Genomic DNA, 22,652 nt, shown 5'->3' on the forward strand with positions numbered 1-22,652 from the left:
ATGAAATAAATTTCCTCAAGAAGGTCATAACTGGAAATGAATCACAAGTCTATGGCTATGATCTGGAAGCAAAGACCCAGCCATCCCAATAGAAGTTGCCTGGTTCTCCACTCCTGAAGAAGGCATGGCAAAGCCACAGCAAGATCAAGGCCATGTTAACTGTGGTTTTTTATTGGGATGGTTTTGTCCATCATGAGTATGCCCCTTCAAGCCAAACAATTAATAAGAAGTATTATGGGTACCTCAATGTTCTTCATTGGTTGAGAGATGCAATAGGACCAAAACAGCCCCAGCTATGGGCAACTGGTGATTGGCAGTTTCATCATGACAATGTGCCTGCTCATACATCATGTCTCGCACAGAGTTTTTTGGCAAAACATCAAATCACCCTGGTGACTCAGTCCCCCTATGTCCCAGATATGGTGCCCTGTGACTTATGGCTTTTCCCAAAACTAAAATCATCTTTGAAAGAGAAGATATTTCAAACCATCAACGAGATTCAGGAAAATACAATGGGCAGCTGATGGTGATTCCAAAATAGGATTTTTCAGAGAGCTTTGAACAGTGGAAGAGATGCTGGGAGGACTGTGTGAGGTCCCAAAATGTCTACTTTGAAGGGGAGTGAGGTGTCATTGTCCTATGTACAATGTTTCTTGTATCTTCTTCAATACATGTCTCTATTTTTCATATTACCTGGCCAGATACTTCCTGAACAGGCCTCATAGTTCTCCAGACTGATGTCAGCCCATGACTTCTAACCCCAAAACTGCAAGAAGTTTGAGTACAAGTACAAAGCTACAGGGGAGAGTCCACCAACACCACCTTCACTTCTGACACCAATACAATTCAGAAGTTTCCTAAAATCATCCTCAGTTTTGGTAAATATTAAGAAAATTCACAGAATTCACTGAAACCTAATGTAATTGGGGTTATATTTATCACAGGAAAAATATAAACTAGAACCAACCAGAAGAAGGGAGTGCAAGATGGAGTCTAAAAGGGCTCCAGATGTGAAGCTTTGTTTCCCCTCAGAATGCAACACCCTCACAGCATCAATGTGTGAAAATATACATGTGCCAAACCAGGAAGCTCATTCCAGCTTGTGTCTGGACTTTATGTTAGAGCTGCATTAGTTACATAAGTGTGATGAAGTGCCCATATGATTGAACTTATTCTCTCGCACTTTAAGACTGGTCCTTTATTCCATCTCCAGCCCAATATCTCTGTTCTACACAATTAATCCTACTGTCTGTTTCCTCCAAAAAAACACACTTTTTCATGTGTCCATGCTTTGTACATGCTGGTCTCTCTGCCTGGTCTGCCCTCTCTACTAACCCACCCACTCATATTCCTCCTTTGCCTCATCCTTTTTTAAAAAAATCATAATATCGCCTCCTCTGGGAAACTTTGCCAGATTCTATGTGTTCTAATTAGCTTCTCCACATTCTCCTATACTACTCTGTTCATACACCTTTAAACACCAAAAATAAGTGTTTCTTCTGCCAGGTCTTCTTTGGGACAAAATTATTATATCTGTATAAGCAAGTTCTAACACATCTGGCATATGTTAGGAGTTTCATAAAGATTTAAGTGTATGAATGAGTAAGCTTGTGAATTAATGGTGTGAGGAAAAGTCTATATCCTTCAGAATGTTATTCAAGGCTCTTCACATTTGACACCCCCACCAGCTATACTTTAGCTCACCTTTTGCTGTCTCACAAATGTATCCTGTGCTATACCCAAATGCATGTGTTAAAGTGCTAAGTATAATAGGCAAAAGGGTTTTGGACAGGTGAGATGTGCCTAGCACACCTTCCTCCAAAGAGGCCTTTTTTTTCCCCCCCTAATGTGAAACATTGAAAAATTAATCCCTGCCTTTTGTCATCTAGTGGTTATGGATTGAATGATGTCTTTTAACCCTTTTTGCCAAATCTGTTGCCCCCAGAATACAACAAGAATGCCAGCCTGTTAAATCAAGCATGCCGTTGTTCAGAGACAGCCAACCGACCTGGAGTCTGCACAATCCTTCCACATGTGGGAAGGCCACCCTACCCTCCACACCTCCACTCTTATTAGGGATTTTTGCACCCAAGGGTAGGTAGGACGATGACCATGTCCAGCTTGAAGAAGCTAAAGGAGCCTGAGACCTTTGCCCATTGTTCTTTATAAGATTATAAAGGGTCTTAAGTCTGAGAGGGAGGGATTGTTATTTTTTATTGTTAAAATAATTAATTAACCATTTATTTATTTAAAAGAAGAAGAAGAAGAAGAATATATGAAAGGGTGAAGTGGGAGAGCTTGTATGTACGAGCCATGGGTATGGACTTGGGGGGGGTGGGTTGCTGGGGGTGGTGCTGGGTGGAGGTGAGTAAAGGGGAAAAGGTTGGAACTATTGTAACAATATAATCGATAAAATAAACTTTAAAAAATCCATATTTAAAAAAAGTGGAATGCTGTGAACTGACAATGGCAATGGCAATGACAGCAGTGGTTGAGGTGGGCAAAAGGCAGAAGTAACAGAGTTGAGAACTTCAAGGAACTGAGAAGGCCGGACAAGGATGGGTCATCCCTCTGAATATTAATATTCAAAAAGTGATAACAGAAGTAGTGGTAAGTAAAAGATAGCAAATCAGGTGCTGAAGTCATTAAAATATAAGGGAAAATTAGTCATAAACTACTACAAGGAGTGTTGGGCAATAAGATGCTTCCAAAGCCCTGAGGAGGGATGAGGGAAGGGGATAGATGAACTGTAGGTGGAAAACAACGATAATGAACAAGCAAAATACCCACCTCGCCTCCAAGCCCAGGAATATGTGAGGCGTGACAGGAAATAAAAAGGAAGCCACTACTGAGGGCAACACGGAAGTTCCCGCCATATGATGCTTCTGCTAACAACTCTTGTAGCAGCACAGAAGTTTCTGTGTAACCAACCATTACAACAAATTCCAAGAAGGATTGTTCAGCTGCCATATGATGAATGAAGGTATTACAGAATTACGGCACAGAAAAGATGAGGTGGGTGAAAGTAATACCTGAAAAACTGTTTCCCACCTCACAAGAAGGTGACTATGCTATCATGACAGATTCGTTTTGTCTACACCTGTCTTCAGAATCACACCAGGAACAAAGTTTCCTTTTAACAAATCTCAATGGATGTTTGAACGAAGCCTTCTGATTTCATCTTCTGCCCAATTAAATTATTGGAACCAAATAGTAAAATGCATGTTTCTGCCCATGCACAAAAGTGTCTTATTATCTGATGATTAACCCATTTTTTGCACTTTTGGACAACTATACACATCCCAAACTGGAAGTAGTAGGAGTTTCAAGGATCATCATTACATAGATCACAGGCTGCAATGGCAATATTTTAACATAGTTTATTCCCTTAAGAGCTTAAAATGCTGAGCCATAAAAATAGCTTAATTAGTCTTGGCTTTACTCCAAGGTATGAGGGATGCTATCAAGTGTTGCTCAATTAAGAGCTGAGGTTCAGGGATGTCGTGACCTGCCTCCCAACCCCCTGCTTGCTCTGAGGAGGCAGCTAAAGAATCAGTCAACATATTTCAACAGAACTCTGCTACAGGAGGTTCTGCATGAAAACCTCAGTGAGCTCTGTTCTTTGCCATTAATAGTTTCTATGCAATAAGCTGTTTGCCAGTAATAAATGTAATCATGCAGATCCAACCCATCTCTTCTAATCGCACATGTATGCACACACATACAATTTTCAGAGAGAAAAAATAACATTATCAGGTGCAAGAATGAGAAAAGACCTCACAATAAGGCAAGGACATGTCATCTACACAGGTAATGAAATTCTGAACAAGATATAAAAACATCATTAACAGCTAACACATAGTGAGAATTTCTACAAGGTGCCGCTCTAAGTGCTTTGCTTATATTGGTTCTCATAAGCCTTACAGCAATCATGAGGTAGATATGACTATTACTGCCACCTTGCAGATAAAGAAAGTGAGACACAGAGGAGGAAGCAATTTGCCCAAGGTTTTTTTATAGCTAGTTCAGTGGTAGAGTCAGGATTTGAACCTAGTCATTCTAGCTCCAGAGTTTAAAATTTTAGCCAGGATGCTATGCAACCTAAAGCACACACACACAACAGTATTACAATTATATTTTTCTATCATAAATCATTTTCTCATAACTTTCAGGAGGTGGGACCACTTACCACAACAGAGGTAAGAAACCCTTTGCTATAAATCAGAATGACACACTAGCTTAATTTTACCCCAAAGTACTATATGACCTGGAAGCAGCTGCAACACAGAGAATAAATTTGTTCTCAGCAAAAATTATCCTCTAGTACAGTGGTTCTGAAAGTTTAATGGTCATGACATTCCTTTGTCCAGCTCATTAAAAATGCATTTCCAGAGGACCTCGCTCCCAGAGTCTGACTCACTAGATCTGGGATAGGGCCCAGCACTCTGTGATGTTAACAAGCCTTCACCATCAGCTCCAGGCAAACCTGATGGTGATGGCTCCCAGACCACACTATGTCAAGTGTCTCCCAGGAAGAGACAACTCTAGGTATGAATGGGGCAGGGAAGTTTTCATGAGACCATTCTAATTATGAATGGGGGGTTCTTTGGATGAAATAAGAACTTCGATATATTTTAAAAGTCAAAAGGTAGCTTAAAACATTGCTAGTAAAATGGTAATAAAATATTAGAAAGAGCAATGCACCTGGGAGGTAGAGAAACATATGCCCCAGACTTCCTGCTTCACTAGTTGTATACATTGGGAAAGTGGGTCTCCAGAGGTGGTAGTGTATGCAATCCAGGGACAAGTTGAGACCATTTATATTTATTCCCACCATAGGCACACAAGGCTGAAGTAGAGCAGCCATCTGACCACTACGAAATGAGCAAAACAATAGAAACAGCTCGGCTCTGACAGGACTGTGGAATGTCATTCCAGCTCTGCATGCCCATATCTTAAGGCTGTACCAAGTACATAAAACTCCAAATTTCAGCCATAGGTTTTCAGGTTTCTGTGACTCCCTACTGAACATAATTATTATCTGATACAATTGGATTATATGTGATTTTAGTTGTTCTTTATGGTTTATAGTATATGTTTCCAAACAAAAAATAAAGCTGTACATGGAAAGAATACCTCATTTATTTCCACCACCAGAAAAAAATCTGTATTACTAATTCATAATACTACAAGACCTTGCCTATGGGTTCCCAATACTAATTTTGTTCCTTGTGAATCATAGAAAATGAAACTAGTTTTAAAAGGTTAAAGAAAAATGACTAGTATATTTTCTTAGCTCAAGAGATTAGTATGTTTACTTCATGTGTCTATGAAATTCTGTTAATAAGCTATCAAGCATGATTTGTGAGCATATACAGAAAGCAGTCATCATGATAAAGCCATATGAATTCATTAAGAACAAACCCTGTTGAATTAATAACTTTACCTAAAAAATAGGTTTGTGACATTGACTGACAGTGGACATGTTGCAGACATCATCCCTGGATAAGATGGAGAAATGTGGATTGGCAGAAAATGAGGTAAAAAAGGGCTAATTAGTGAAAATATGGTAAGGAATTCCAACAGCATCAGTATTTTATCAACATCCTGAGAAAAGATATAAAAGGTAAGATGAAAAGTATGTTTATTAACTCTGTAGATAAGCTAAGAGGAATAGTTAATTTGTTATAGGAAAGATTCAAGATCTAACCCTTACCTATTCCAAGATTTAGCCTTCCTGCCAATTCTCTTCCTCATCCACAAATCACAGTCTTCAAATTAATTCCACCAAATCTCATGTCACCAAAAATTTGTTCATAGTCAGAATTATTAGGACAAATTCTGCAGAGTTTTCTAAATATATTGCTCCTTATTTGTTAGCCCTGAAAATAAGCCATAATTTTGTGTAAGCTCTATTACTGAAAGAAATACAATTATTTGAGGAAAACAAGTATATTTTCACTTTTAAAGGTCATTCATAGCCACATTGAATTTTCACTCTCAGCCTCATGTAAAAGGTCGCTACCCTTGGACTATTATTAACTTACTCCTTTTCCTTGTTTCTCCCACATGGCTGTGTACTTGAAGGATCAAATTCTCTGCAGGATGAGTGTCTTGGGTGAGGGTGGCAGTGAAAGAAGATTGAAATTAAATTCTGCTCACTTCTCTCCCCAAATTGCATTAGTAAAAGAATTGTCAGCCTCTTCATCATAAAAGTCATTAGGTTGCTTCCGGCCAAGATGGAGGCACAGACAGACACGCTGCATCTCCCTCCACAACTAAGAAGGAATACAACTACCTCAAAACTAGAAACAACCAGAAGTTCCAGAATATCAAACTGCATGGAAGTCCAGCAAACAAAGATATAAAGAAGAAATACTCATCCAGACAGGTAGGAGGGGCGGAGCCAGGGCAGAGAGGACGAGGTGTGGTGGCAGTAGCAGTGGCAGCAGCTGCAGCAGGCCAGCAGAAAGAGCAGTCACATGTTTTAAAGTCAGGAGGGACACCTGGGGATGATTCCCAGCTCCTCATTGGACCTAGCAGCTCACAGTCCTAGCACCCTGGAAAAGCAAGCCTCATTGCTTCTGACTATGCAAACCAGTGGGGGTTGGGGTTGAGGCAGAAAATACTGGTCTCTCAGCAGAGTCTGCTTGTTTAAAGGGCCCCCATGGACCTAGAACATCTGCAGACCCATCCATCTGGGAACGATGGCCAGGGCAACAGCTAGAGGGTTGTCAGTCTGGTGCAGAAGTGGGAGAGGTGCCTGGAAAAGGGGCAAGTACTGGGCAGGTGGCATTGTTCCCTCTCAGACCCCTCCCCCACATACCACGCCACAATGTGGTGAAACAGGTTGCCCTATACTGACGCATCCCTAAGGCTCCGTCCCCTTACAATGGAGCAGGAGCGACAGCTCTACTTGGGACTCGGAGGCAAACAAACACAGGAGCCTGTCAGAATGAAGGGACAGAGAAGTATGGTCAAAAAGGAGGAATGAATCAAGGTTCCAGTGGGAGAACTAAGTGACGAGGAGATAGCCAACCTAACAAACTAGAAGATGGCCAATCTAACAGATGCAGAATTCAAAAGGCTGGTGGTAAAGATGTTCACAGGCTTGACAGATATGCTTGAGTATGGCAAACACAGAAGAGAAGAAATGAAGGCTATGCTAAGTGAAATGAAGGAAAATCCACACAAAACCAATAATGAAGGGAAGGAAACCAGGGTTCAAATCAATGATTTGGAACATAAGGAAGAAAAAAACAGTCAACCTCTGCAGAATGAGGAAGCAAGAATTGAAAAAAATGAGGAAAACTTCCCAAATTTTGCAAAGGAGATGGACATACAGGTCCAGGAAGCACGGAGGGTCCCAGGTGAGCTGGACCCAGAGGGGACCACACCAGGACGCATCATGATTGAGATGTCAAACATTAAAGATAAAGGGAGAATCTTAAAAGCAGCAAGAGAAAAGCAGAGAGTTGCCTAAAGGGGGTGCCTATAGGACTATCAACTGATTTCTCAGAGGACACTTTGCAGGCAGGAAGGGACTGGCGAGAAGTATTCAATGTGATGAAAGACAATCTGCAACCAGAACTACTCTATCCAGCATAGCTATCATTTGGAATGGAAGGGCAGATGAAGTGCTTTCTAGACAAGGTAAAGCTAAAGGAGTTCATCATCACCAAACCATTATTATATGAAATGTCAAAGGGACTTACTAAAGAAAAAGAAGATCAAAACTATGAACACTAAAATGACAACAAATGCACAACTATCAACAACTGAATCTAAAAAATAAAAATAAAATCCAACTAAGCAAATCAGAATAGGAACAGAATCATAGGTATGGGGATCATTGGAGAGTTATCAGCTGGGAGGTGGAAGGGGGAGAAATGGGGATATGGTGCAGGGATTAAGAAGCACAATCGATTGGTACAAAATAGACAGGGGGAAGTTACGAATAATATAGGAAAGTGTGAAGTCAAAGTACCTATATGCATGACCCATGGACATGAACTAAGGGGGTAGGGTGGGATTGCTGGAGAGATGGGGGTTACTGGGCAGAGGAGAGCAAAGGGGAAAATAATTGGAATTACTGTAACAACATAATTAATAAAACATACTTTAAAAAAATAAAAAATAAAAGTCATTCAGTCACAGGGGCCAGTATGGACAGAAGACAATTAGAGCAGCATAGAGCCCACCCGAAGTGAGGAATTAATGAAAAGGGAGCTATGTCAGCCATCTTTGAGCATTATTTATTACTCAGTACTTCTCTAAAATCCAAGAGGGGTTTGTCACATCCCCATTCCCCATATCCTAATTTCAACATTTCTGGAGTTTAAAGGCAAAAGTCTGGCCAGAGCTTTGCCTGAACGGGGATGGTAGAAAACAGTGGTCTTGTGAGGTTTTGTAAGGATCTCTGTCCAGATCCTTATCTTCCTCCTTTCCCCTCTTTTCTCCTTTAAATTCACAGAACAGATGCAGATTTGAATCTGGCCTTTGATCCTCCTCTAGTATATATACATGATTATACATAAGAGCTAATATTCATGGGAGGGCATGAGAACTTAAGTGAAAAAAATACAAGGGTGGCCAAAACAGGTTAAATTACCAGCAACTATTACCTGAAAGATAAATCATAAGTAAGGATACAAAATAAGAAGGAGGAGGGACACAAGGAGACAAATAATTCAACTAAATAATCCAGTAATTAATAAATACTAATACAGGAATAAACTGTGGTTCATGACTCACAACTGTAAGCCTACTTTTGCCTATATATACACAACTAAAGAGGATAAGAAAAACTTAAGACAAATACACACCAACTGAAACAGAATTATTGGATCATATAGATTATTTAAAATAGGTATGATAAATATGCATAAGGTGATAAGGAAATACATTACATGAAACAAGACTGTTAAAACATCCATACTACCCAATGAGGTCTACAGATCCAATGCAGTTCTTACAAAATCCCAGTGGCATTTTTACAGCAATAGAAAAGACAATCCTAAAATTCACACAGAACCACAGAAGAGCATGAATAGCCAAAACAATCATGAGAAAGAAGAGCAAAGCTGCGGGTATCACACTTTCTAATATCAAACTATATTATAAAGCAGTATGGTATTGGCAAAAAAGATGGACAAGTACACCTGTGGAACAAAATAAATATTTCAGAAGTAAACCCACAAATGTTGCTGGGAAAACTGGATTTCTATATGCAAACCAATAAAATTGGACTACTATCTTCCACCACATCCAAAAACCAGCTCAAAATGGATTTAAAGATTCAGATGTTGTGTTTAAATCTATAAAACGCCTAGAAGAAACCATATGGGCAAAGCTTCATGAAATTTGTCTAGGTAATGATTCTTTGATATAACACCTGAAGCACAAAGAACAAAAAGCAAAAATAAACAAGTGGAACCACAAAACCTCTGCACAAAAGAGCTCTGCACAGCAGGTAGGGAGAAGGCAACCTACAAAAGAAAAGAGAATATTTGGAAACCGCACACAGGCATGCACTCAATTCCAGAACACAGCAATGAGGTGGTATTGCAATAAAGAAAGTTGCAATTGTTAGGTTTGTGCCCAGAAGAAGAAGTCAGGTGGAGCAGCTCAAAGCCTTTATTGGAGGATGCTCAGGCTAAGTCTGAGTGAACTACAGTGGCAAAGGAATGGGTAAGGGGATTTTTAAGGGCATGGAGCAGACCCTCTGGAGGGTGAGTCACCCTGCTGGTCAGCTCCAGAGTCCAGGATGGAGGTGAAACAACAATGCCCTCTGGTTAGGGATGGTTGCTGTGGGACCATAAAGTCCAGGAGATTTTGGCCCTTGCTCCTGGGAAATGCTCAGGTGAGAGAAACCAGGTCTCAGCAGGATGCTGGCAGCTATGCCTCAGTTGTCTCTGGCAATAGAAAACTTCATGACTGTGTACATGGCCAGTGACGCATACTCTCTTTGTCACAGCACAGGTGTTGACTCAGGTCCTGCGAGACTGCAGGCCACAGCTCCAAAGAACATAGTGACCGCTGACCATAGCCTGTTTTGCAAGTCCTGACACAGGTGGCAGGTTTTAGGGCAGGCAACAAGGGGTCTCTGGCCCTACCAGCAATTATCTGGTGAAAAGTCTTGCCTTCAGTTTGTAAAAATACAATACCTGTGAAGCACAATAAGGTTAAGCACAGTAAAAAGAGGTATGCCTGTATCTGATAAGGAGTTAATATCCAAAATATAAGGAATTCCCACAACTCATTAGCAAAAAAGAAAAAGAAAAAAAAGTAACTCACTTTTAAAAATGAACAGGAATGGACATTTCTTCAAAGTCGACATACAAATGGTGACCAAATATATGAAAAGATGCTTAACATCAGAGAAATGCAAGTCACCAATGTTTAAATTTAACAAGGGTCTAACTTATTTTTTTAAAACAAATGCATTCCTGCAAATCACTAAGATAAAAACTCCAGTGAGAAAATGGTCAAATGAAGTAATTATATACTTTTGATATCAAAATTTTACTCATGAGCATTTATCACAAAGAAATTCTCACACAGGTTCATTAGGAGCATGTATAAATATGTCCATTGCATCTATTTGTGACAGGGTAGAGATGAAGGCAATCCAGTTTTCTCCCCCTGCCTACCCTGGGAAAAGGGATACTAACATCTGATGCACCACATGGTACCATGAAGGAGTCAGAAGTAATAGACTAGATGTACCCACAAACACAAAGATAGATCACAAATAAACAATGTTAAGAAATAAATATACTATAAAATATAATTTATATAACTTTAAAATACATAGATAATATAAACAATAAAATCTGGAATTTGCTTCAAAATTATCCACACAGGGTAGGGGTGGGACAGATTATTAGGAAAAAAAAGTAATCTAGGCCATGAGCTTATAACTATTGAAGTTGGTAATAAGCATAGAAAGTTTATTGTAGTTTTCTCTCTACTTCTATGTACTTAAATTTCTGTATAATAATTTTTAAATGCATTACAAAAAATGCAAATTTTATCCTCAAAGTACACATATAAAATGTATCTGAATGGTTACCTAGGAAGTGGAAGGGAGGAATAGGGAAGAAATATAAAAGGAAAACTAAAAAAGTCCTTGTGTGGGCCAATGATGATAATACATGTATTATATTTTGTTAACTTGTATATTACCATTAATTTTTTTACTTCAGAGAAGTTTCCAGGTCTGTAGCAGTTAAAGGCAACTGTTGTACAATATATTCCATTAATTGGTAGTCATTGTTTTCATTTGTCAAAGCAAACTAAGATGAATCAATGTTCCTTAACTCAAAAATCAATTCAATACCATAACTCTCCTTTAACAAGATAATTTTCCAAGAGACTTCTTTGACATATTTTTTACTATTGATTTACTATTATTGTTTAATATTTCCTTATTTCCAAGTAATTGGTTTATTTTTTCTCTAATTATAATTTTCAGACCTTAATATTAAATATTTGCCCTCTCTTTCTAACTCAACTTCCACATATTTTAAAACACACATAGCCAACTTGAACAATACTAGGATAAAGGAGTAGAAAGAACTATTTATTACAAAGAAAAGTTGAATTTTTTATTTCACTTTGTAGTATGTCCTATTTCACTTTCTAATATGTCTTTTAGTCTTGAGGCCATATATGTGCTACTCTGAGAAGTAAATTGAACAGTGCATTTAGTCAGGCCCCACTGAATCCAAAACCAGCCTCAATATGGTATGCCAATAGGAGACTTTTTGTTTACCTATTAACTGCAAATGGAGAAATAGATGCAGTCAGAATATAGCAATTATTTTTGGTCCCAAAACAAATTTAAAATAAAAGCATGGGTACCAAAGGAGTGAAAAAGGTAGAGGGGATAAAATGTGCAATGAATGATTCAAGCTAGTAGTTCTCAAATATTAGCCTGTTATCAGAATCAACTGGAGAGCCTATTAAATCGCAGATCACTGGGGGTCCACCTCCAGAGTTCTGGTTCAATATCCCTGGGTAAGACCCCAAGAAACACAGTTGTAGCAATTTCCTAGGTAGGAGTGATGATGGTGGTAGTCCAGGGCTAAGGCGCAAATTGTCCCTGCCCATGTCCACGGTCCAAATCCTTGACTGCTAGAGCATACTGTCTACCATACTAAAATTAAGTTGTTTATCTTAACTACCAAAAATGTGTTTGATTTATATGCATGCATATGAAGAAAATCTTTAACAGGATCCATGAAGGTAATATTGAATACTTCACTTAAAGAAACTGGCTTTCCAGCTTTTCATGCCAATAGCACTCTCGCAATGATGGTGAACATTACTAAAACCCACTGAACTTTCTGTAATAAATGTGGCAAGCATCAATTCCAGAAAGTATTGAGCTGGCCAAAAAGTCCTTTACATTTTTTCTGTACAATGGATCTAGTAGTACTTAGTTGTCTTTAACTTCATTCAAAACAATTGTTAGATTGTACTGTGACAGCTATTATATCAGTGTGCATTTTTTAAAAATCAAAATTGGTGAATTTTTTGCAGCTATTTTAATACTGAAGATGGAAAAGATGCACATTTTTGGCATATTATGCCTTATTATTTCAAGAAAGGTAAAAACACAACTAAAACACACACACAAAAAAGAAAAAGATTTGTGCAATGTATGGATAAGGTGTTGTGACTGATGGAATATGTCAAAAGTGGTTTGCGAAGTTTCTTGGTACTATTGACATTTTGGCCAAACAATTCTTTGTGGTGGGGCTGTCTTATGCATTGGAAGAAGTTTAGCAGCACCCCTGGCCTCTCCCCACTAGAACCCAACAGTGGAAGATAGCTGACATACTCAAAATATCCAAATCAATAAGTTATTGGTGAAAATAAAAACTGTGTCTTATTTTGTGGAAAAAAAAACATAATGGACTTTTTGGCCAACCCAATATGTATGTTATAGAAACACACAAAAACTATATATAGTCCTTTAAAAGTACAGTACTCCTGTTATTTCGAGGTCAATGTGCTTTTTAACTTCCATAAGTTGCATTATTCTGTAGACTATGCTTTGTTTTTCACTCACTGTAGTTTTAAACTCTAATCATGCAACTGAATGAACACCTAGTTCATTACTCCTAACTGCAGCCACGTATTCATGGAGTACATCCACCATATTTTGTTTTTCCATTCCTCAAGTGATGGACACTTAGGTTACTACCAATACCCAATAACCTCCAGCAATGTTATAATTAAAATTCTGATACATATCTCTTTGTAGACTATTTCAGGATGGAATAATAATTACAAAATAAGAAGGGATGGTAGGTGAAATAAAAACAGAAAATTCAAAGTGAACACAGAAAATAATTTCTCAATAATATTAGAGGAAGTATTGCTGGAATTGCCTTTTTATAGTGGACAATATAAAAGCAACAAAAATGACTCCTTCAAGAAACTGATAGGTGTGCTCCTGTAACCACTCAGAACCCATGAGCTGAAAAGAAACTAGAAGTATCGGAGATCAGGACAAGCCACTTAATTAGAAAGAATTAGTTTATAAATTTAGAAAAGTGGTCATGTTAACCTAGTAAATTTTATTTTAGTAGCAATTGTATAAGAAAAAGGAAGCTTTATCTTACTTATAAGACACTGCTTCTTCGTTTACGTAGTTCTCATTCCAGGACAGTTTGGGACTGTTAGAGGAAAAAGTTGTTTTTAATATCTAGACAAACAGACCCTCAGTAGTTATACTCACAAATGGTTCTCAATGCTGCCTGCATTTCAGAATCAACTATCAGAAAATTCCAATGTAAGAGTTCCATGCTGGGCTACTTAACCCAGATTCTCTAGAAGTGAGCCTAGGAGTGGTATTTTTTAAAGCTTCTCATATAACTCAAATATACAGAGTATTGAGAGAAATCACTTAGCTGACCACTTTAAGTTACAAATACTTGCTTACAATGTCAATCAGGATATCAAAGGCAAGTAACAGAAAATTCTGCCTCAAATTAGCAAAAACAATAAAGGAATTTATCAGCTCACCCAGTCATAAGTCCATAACACAAACAGACTTCTATGAAGGTGCATCCAGGTTGCAACCATACACCTGCAAAATGCCACTTTGGCTCTCACTGAGGCCTCCTACCTTAGGCTGGTGACAAGATGGTTGGCAACAACGTCAACACCATATAATCCACGCACACCCAGTAGCTGCTGCTTCTCTATGGAAATGAAAGCTTTCCCGGAAGCCCCCTGCATAAAACCACTCACAATTAATTGGCCAAAACTGGGTTCCAAGCTGCCAATGGTAATTGAATTACCAGGATCAGAAGCAGCTGATGGTTCTCAACTTGACTGCATTAGAATCACCTGCAGGGTTTGTTAAACCACAGATCACTGAGGCCTATCCCCAGAGTCTCTTGTTCAGTATTTCTAAGGCAGGGCCTAGGTATTTGCACACTCAGTTGCCAAGTCATGGTGATGCACTTTGAGAACCACCTGCTAAGAATGTAAGCAGCTTTCCCTAAAGCACATGGACTATGTGAAAGAGTAAATACCTGAGGTCATTTAAATAGATCCACAAATTTTCTGACACTTCTTTCAAAAGATGGGCTCCCATGACTGTGGGTTTCACTTAGTGGCTTAGTTATATTTAACTTCTAACAAATAGAATAAAGTGAAAGTGATGGTGTGTGAATTCCATAGGTCATAAAAGACATTGTAGCTTCCATTTTGATCAATCTCTCTTTTGAATCATTCACTCTGAAGGAAACAAATGGCCGTGCGGCAAGGACACTGAGGAGAATCACAAATGGTAAAGAACAGAGGCCTGCAGCCCACAGCCCTGGGAGCAAGCCCTCTTGGAAGCAAATCCTCCAGCTCCAGTTATCAGATGGCTGCAGCCCTTGCCATTATCTTCACTGCAAACTCATGAGATTTCCTGAGCCAGAACCCCCTGAGTTAGCTGCTCCTGAATTCCTAACCCACAGAAACTTATTTTTTTAATATATTTTATTGATTATGCTGTTACAGTAGTCCCAATTTCTTTTCCTTCTGCTCCCCTCCACCCTGTTACGCCCCCTCCCTCCAGTTGCCCCCCTCCCTTAGTCCATGCCCATTGGTTGGGCATATAGTTCTCAACATCTTCCTGTCTACTCCACTCCCTCCTACTATGCTTCTTAATTCCTGCATAATCTCCCTCCCTTTTCCCGCTTCCCCCTCCCCCCTGACCTCCCCCCAATATATTCCCCATACCTATAATTATTTTCCCACTCTCGTTGCCTACTTAGTTTGCCTTTGTTTCAATTCCCTAGCTTCTGTTGTTGGTGGTTGTGATACAGTTTTCATTTTAATGTTCATAGTTTTGATCCTTCTTCTAAACAAGTCCCTTTAACATCTCATATAACAGTGGTTTGGATCTGATGAACTCCTTCAGTTTTACTTTGTCCTGGAAGCACTTTCTCTGCCCTTCTATTCTGAATGACAGCTTCGCTGGATAGAGTATTCGTGGCTGTAGGTTTTTGATTTTCATTACTTTGAATATTTCTTGCCTGTCCCTTCTTGCCTGTAGAGTCTCCTTTGAGAAATCAGCTGATAGTCTAATTGGAACCCCTTTGTACATGATTCTCTTCTTCTCTCTTGCTGCTTTTAAGATTCTCTCTTTATCCTTAATTTTTAACATTTTGATTATAATGTGTCTTGGAGTGGTTCTCCCTGGGTCCAGTTTATCTGGAACTCTCTGTGCTTCCTGGACCTGTAAGTCTATTTCCTTCCCCAAGTTAGGGAAGTTCTGCTTCATTATTTTTCACAAAATTTTTCAATTTCTAGTTCTTCTTCTTCACACTCTGGCAATCCTATAATTCGAATGTTCGTTCGCTTATAGCTGTCCCAGAGGTTTCTGAACCTCTCATATTCCTCACTTTTTGTTTCCTCTTCCTGCACGGGTTGACTGTTTGCTCCTTCCCATTTTCTGATTTGTTGATTTGATCCCTGGTTTTCCTTTCCTCACCATTTGTCTCATATGTATTTTTGTTTATTTCAGCAGGACTAGCCTTCAATCCTTCCCTGTCTTGATTAAGTCCTGCTGTTAGGTCTGTAAGCTGCCTTATGACTATAGCTCTGAACTTAGCCTCAGAAAGATTTTCTATTTGTTCATGGGTTAATTCACATATTTGCTTTTTGGTGAGCTGCGTGGTTGGTATTTCAATCATTAATCTTGCCATTCTGACCGTTTTTGTTTATCTTTCTTTCTTTGGCGGTATTGTCACCCTTGCTACACTATAGGGGGTGAAGCCCCATGTACTCATCACTACCAGGCGACCCTTCTCACCACACTGTGGTGCTTTGTATGGGGGTGGCGGGGGTCCAAGATGGATTCCTGCTGTGCTCTCTCAGATGAGAGACCAGGAGCCTCCTCCTTTGTCCCCACGCCCTCTGGGCCTCACAGTCCGAGGCAATGGGGGTCTGTCTTCCCCGTGTTGGAATTGCAAGCTGACAGGTCTGGTCTGCAGCCAGGGTTGGTTCCCAGGCACTTCTCTCCTCCCCTTAAGTATGGGTGTCTTTGATTACCGGGTCCCACTGCTCGTCACTGCAACTGCCAGCTCCAGCACAGCTTGATCTTTCTGCCGCAGCTTCACCCTTCCTACCCGTCTGGATGGGCACCACTTATTTATAACCTCATACGTTGGACTTCCATGTAGCTTTATTTTCTGGAATTTCTGGTTATTTCTGATTTTGCTGTAGTTGTATTCCTTCTTAGTTGTGGGGGGAGACAGAGCATGTCGGTCTAGGCCTCCATCTTGGTCAGAAGTCCAGAATCTTATAAAGGGTTGTTGCTTTAAGCCACTAAGTTTTGAGAGTAATTTGCGATGCAACAATAGGTAACTAAAAGAATTAGTGAATACAATTAGAAGTAGGAAAAATAGAAATTATCTTGAGTAATTAATAGTGTCTCAGTGCAGCTTTTTCCAGTTAATAAAAGTCTACTATAAAAACACACATGCCTTAGAAACTCAGGAAATCCAAACTGGATTTTAAGAACAATAGGGACTTAAATGTCTTTCGATAACCAAGAAACGCACAGGAATCTCAGCATCAGGAGTTGAGGGATCTTTACTGTAGGCTTGCTGCTTCATAGGCTAGCACAACAAAGTGATCTGTTCCATTCTCCTCTTCCTTTTGACCAGCCTTCTCACACTCCATTCTATGTCTTTTGTGACTGTTCATCTCATAACCTTTATTCCCCTCTTCTTGTTTGAGCCTCTCCCCAGGGTTTCTCAGTCTCTCCCATTGCTACTAAAAGTCTGTGGACCAACATCAGCAACTTCACCTGGGAGTCTGTCTGAAATGCATCCACCCCAGACCTACTGAGCGAGAATCAGCATTTAAGTTATAAAAATGTTGATCTACATCGGCTTAAGCTCCCACCTCTTACTGCAGTGGTTCCCAGATTTTGATGTACCTTGTAACTATCTGGGACCTTTAAAAAATACTAATGCTAGTTCTCACTCTAGACATGCTGATTTGATGTGTATGATGCAAGACCATTGGACGTTTTTAAAGCTTCCAGGTGACTCTAATGTCCAATAGTTTGAGAACTACTAGTGTACAACCTTCTGTTTTTGGTATTTCCCCATTAAATTTCAAAACAAAAATAATTTGATTAACCTGTTTTATCTTTGTATACAAAAGCTGCTGTGAGCCTTTAATCATTCTATAAGTGGACTAATCTTAAACCAATCAAGTGGGGGGAAAGGGTAAGTATTGACCCAAAACACAATTTCTGCTGCTCAGAAAGGCTATGAGGAATGTAGTTTCCTTTGGTACAGTGCTTCTCAATTTTGCCTGCACATTAGAATAATGTGGTAGGCTTAAAAATTCTCAATGCCTAACCCCTACAGAACAATTCATTCAATCCTTAGGTTGAATCCAAGCAACAATAGTTTGTTAATCTGCCCAGATGATTCCAATTTGCAGCCAACACTGAAAACCACTTCCAAAATAAATGGCAGCCAGAGCAGTAGACAGGTCTACATAAATAGTATTCCAAAACAAATACAAATCACAATTACATTGGCCCTAAAGTCATGGTTATTTAATTTATTTTTGGCTTCAATCTAAATTTGACTGAGTGAATGGAAGCATCTGCTAATGGAAACAACATAGATTTTGATTCAGACAGACCTGGGTTTAACCCAGTAGTTGAGTGGACTGGGGCAAGTTGTTAATCTTGAAAATTTTCAGTTTCCTCATTCATAAAATGAGAATAAAACCAACTAACTCAAACAGTTATAAAAATTTAAAATTTTTTAAAGTATATTTCATTGATAATGTTGTTAGAGTAGTCCCAGTTATTTGCTCCTCTCTGCCCAGTACCCTTTTCCCTCCAGCAATACCACCCACCCCCCGCCCCCCAGTTCATATCTATGGGTTGTGCATATAAGTTCTTTGGCTTCACCCTTTCCTATATTATTCTTAACTTCCCTCTGTCTATTTTGTATCAAACGATTGTGCTTCTTAATCACTGCACCATTTCCCCATTTCTCCCTCTTCCCCCTTCCAGCTGATAACTCTCCAAAATGATCCCCATACCTATGATTCTATTCCTATTCTCGTTTGCTTAGTTGGATTTTGTTTTTATTTTTTAGTTTCAGTTGTTGATAGCTGTGAGTTTGTTGTCATTTTAATGTTCATAATTTTGATCTCCTTTTTCTTAAGTAAGTCCCTTTGCTATTTCATTTTAATAGCTTGGTAATGATGAGCTCCTTTAGCTTTACCTTGTCTGGGAAGCACTTTATCTGCCCTTCCATTCTAAATGATAGCTTTGCTGGATAGAGTAATCTTTGTTGTAGTTCCTTGCTTTTCATCACTTTGAATGCTTCTTGCCAGTCCCTTCTTGCCTGCAAAGTTTCTTTTGAGAAATCCCTGTGTAGGTAACTCTCCACTTTTCTCTTGCTACTTTTAAGATTCTCCCTTTATCTTTAATGTTTGGCATTTTAATTATGATGTGTGTTGGTGTGGTCCTCCTTGAGTCTAGCTTGTTTGGGACTCTGTGCTTCCTGGACTTGTATATCTATTTCCTTCACCAAATTTGGTAAGTTTTCCTTCATTATTTTTTTACTTAAGCTTTCAAATTCTTGCTCTTCCTCTTCTCCTTCTGGCACCCCCATGATTCGGATGTTGGCACGTTTAAAGCTGCCCCAAAGGTTCCTAAGCCTCTCATTTTTTTTCAATTCTTGTTTCCTCATTCTCTTACATTTGACTGGTCTTTTTCTTCTTTATGTTCCAAATCATTTATTTGAACCTCATTTTCCTTCCCTTCACCATTGGTTTTGTGTTGATTTTCCTTCGTTTCACCTAGAACAGCCTTCACTTCTTCCTTTACACTTCTGCCATACTTAAACATATCTGTCAAGCCTGTGAGCATCTTTATCACCAGTGTTTTGAACTCTATGTCTGTTAGGTAGTCTATCTCCTCGTCACTTATTTCTCCCACTGGAACCTCGATCTGTTCCGTCTTTTGGGCCATACTTCTCTGTCTCCTCATCTTGACAGGCTACTGTGTTTGTTTGCCTCTGTGTTTAGGTAGACCTGTCATACCTGTTACGTTGTAAGGGACAGAGTCTTAAGTATTTGTCAGCACAGGGAAACCCATTTCACCATGTTGTGGCGCTGTGTGGGAGAGAGGGCTCAGATAACACTGCCACTTGCTCAGCACTCATCCCTTTTCCAGGAACTTCTCCTTCTTCTGTATGGAACTGGCCCCCTCTAGCTATTGCCCTGGCCATCGTTCCCAGGGTAGGTGGGTCTGCAGGTGTTCTAGGACTGTGGGGCCTTTTAAACAAACAGACTCTGCTGAGAGACCGGCAGTTTCTTCCTCTGATCCAACCCCCACTGGTATACACAGTCAAAAGCAATGAGGCTTTATTTTCCCCAGGGCTGGAATCATGCATGAGCTGTGTGGTCTGGTCTGGTGCTGGGAGTGCTCCCCAGGTGTCTCTCCCCACTTTTTAAAACATGTGACTGCACTTTCTGCCGGCCTGCTGCTGCTGCCCTACCACACCGCATCCTCTCCGCCCCAGCTTCACCCCTCCTACCTGTCTGGATGAGTATTTCTTATTTATATCTTCATTTGTTGAACTTCCATGCAGCTTGATTTTCTGGAACTTCAGGTTGTCTCTAGTTTTGAGGTAGTTGTATGTATTCCTTCTTAGTTGTGGAGGAAGAACTATCTTGGCTGGTAGTTCCTCTAAAATTTTTAATGTATATGAAGCACATTAGACATTGTAGGTAATCAAATGTTATTTGCTTTCTCCTTAGGTATGGGAATATATTTTTTTAAAAAGAAGTATAATTCTAGATATTACTGGATATAAACCTACTTCCAATCCCATCAGGTAGGAATTTATTTATAAAACATTATATTTTTATTCGTACATGTTTAAACTTCAGTCACCTTCAACGTACTCTCCATTTGATGCAATACACCTATTGAGACATTTTTTCCACTGCTCAAAACAGTTTTTGAGCTCATCGATTTTTATGCTTTTTAGTCTTCTGCCATTTATTGTTTCACCTCTTCCACATCAGCAAAACATTTCAATTTGAGGACTTTTTTCACCAGGGGAAACAAACAAAAAAGGGCACTGGGGAAATATTGGGTGAATAAAGAGGGTGGGGCACAGGAGTCATGCTGGTTTGGGTCAAAAACTGCTGAACACTCAGTGCAATGTGGGCAGATGCACTTGCAAATCACCCATCATGAAATGGGCACATGCATTAGAAGAGTCTTTGCAAAAATTCACTAAAGTCTGAATGCAGCCTCTCAAAACAGAACCAGCTGGTACACAGATACAGATGGGTTCTTAGTACACTCACCTAGCAGGGGAAGCCTCTACTACAAGCCCCTACACACACACACACCTCATAGTTTAACAGATGAGAAAACCAAAAAGAGATTAAATAATGAGTAATAAAGCTGAGATTCAAACACAGGTTATCTAACCCCAAAACCCAAATTATGAACAACCCCTCTCTAACCCTCCCTAAAATAGCTACCTCTTCTTTGTCATGAAAGACAAATATTGGTGTGCACACAGGATGGAACTGAGGTATTAAGAGGAGAGAGTGTAATGTCTTTAGTGATGTGGTGTGGCATCTTGGTCATTGTCCTGCTCTTTTTCTTCCCTCAGCCCAAATAGTCAATCACAGACCTCTCAGGCCTGTCCTAGAGGCCACAGTGCAATTCTTCAAAGGTGGTACTGTCAGCGTGTATTTGAAAAATCACCAAATGTGTTTATTTTTCATATACAAGCAGAACATAGTCTCTATTTTCATAGACTAAGAGGTGTAAGAGATACAAACCTATAAATAACCATTTTCAATTAACCTTCTACCCTCTCTGTCTTTCAATTTCATTCAAGCTATCTCTACTTCAGAAGCCAATTACAATTGTCACTTGATTTTTTTTAATATATCTCTTATCTTGTTTATGCTGCTTTTGCTATCTTGTTGTGGTTAATCCCTGTAATATCCCTTGGTAAATTCATCAGCTAGGATGGTTTTTAACTTAGCTAAATTTTATTTGTACTTCTTTTGCATGTTTTCAACACACTCATCCCTGTATAATCCTGCACCTTAAGACATGTGCAGAAAAGATGCCTATCAAGACTTATAGACTTCGAGTGTCCAGTCAAAATGGTGGCATAGGTAAATATGGTACTCACATCCTCCCACAACTACATCAAAATTCAACTAAAGTACAGAACAACCATCATTCAGAACTGGCTGAAATCTAGCTGAATGGAAATCCTATAACTAAGGCTATAAAGAAGCCACAGTGAGACTGGTAAGAGAGGCAGAAGTGCAGTATGGACTGGTCCCACAGCCATGTATGACAGTTAAAAATCAGGAGGTATATCTTGGCTTTGGAGGTTCCCTCCTGAGGAGTGAGGGATCCCAGCCCCACACTAGGCACTGAGCCCAAGGTTCAAATGCCAGGAAGAGAAGTCTCCATAACTTCTGCTTTAAAATCCAGCTGGGACTGTGGCCGAGTGAAACAAAGGACTTCTGGAGTCCCAGGCAGTTCCTCTTAAAGGGCCCACATATGGACTTACTTGGACTCACTCAGTCTGAGTTCCAGCCCTTAAGCAACAGCTCAAAAGAGAGGAATTGAATTGTTGGGCATCTGGGCAAGAATTGGACAGGAAATTTCTCCCAGAAAGAAGTGCTGACAGAGGCCATTACTCCTCTACTGAACTCTCCCCCCACAGCCAGCTAGCAGATGCCATATCTGAGTCTCTATCAACTCGGCTCACACTGTTTGCCTCACCCTGGTGATTTCCTGAGACCCCAACCCACCAACTTACATACCCACCCAATCTGTTTCCAGTCACTTTTTCATACAAATGGCCTGACCTGGCTCATGCTCCAAACTTTTCTAAAATCTCAAACACATAGCTTCTGGCCTTGATGTGCCCCATACCTGTTGGTAAGGGGCCCCAGACTGGCATTAGTGGCAGTCAGCCTAGGTTCACAGCTTGGCCTCTCCTGGGCATCTCCAAGCCAAGCACAATTATCAGAAATCTGAAGATCACTTTGTAGCTCATTCCAGGTGACCCCAGGTAGAATAAGTGGTGGCTAACCTCGGCCTGCACCTC

Source organism: Furipterus horrens, unplaced genomic scaffold (genome assembly GCF_987537825.1).
Source record: "Furipterus horrens unplaced genomic scaffold, mFurHor1.1.pri manual_scaffold_3, whole genome shotgun sequence".
Classification (NCBI taxonomy): domain Eukaryota; kingdom Metazoa; phylum Chordata; class Mammalia; order Chiroptera; family Furipteridae; genus Furipterus; species Furipterus horrens.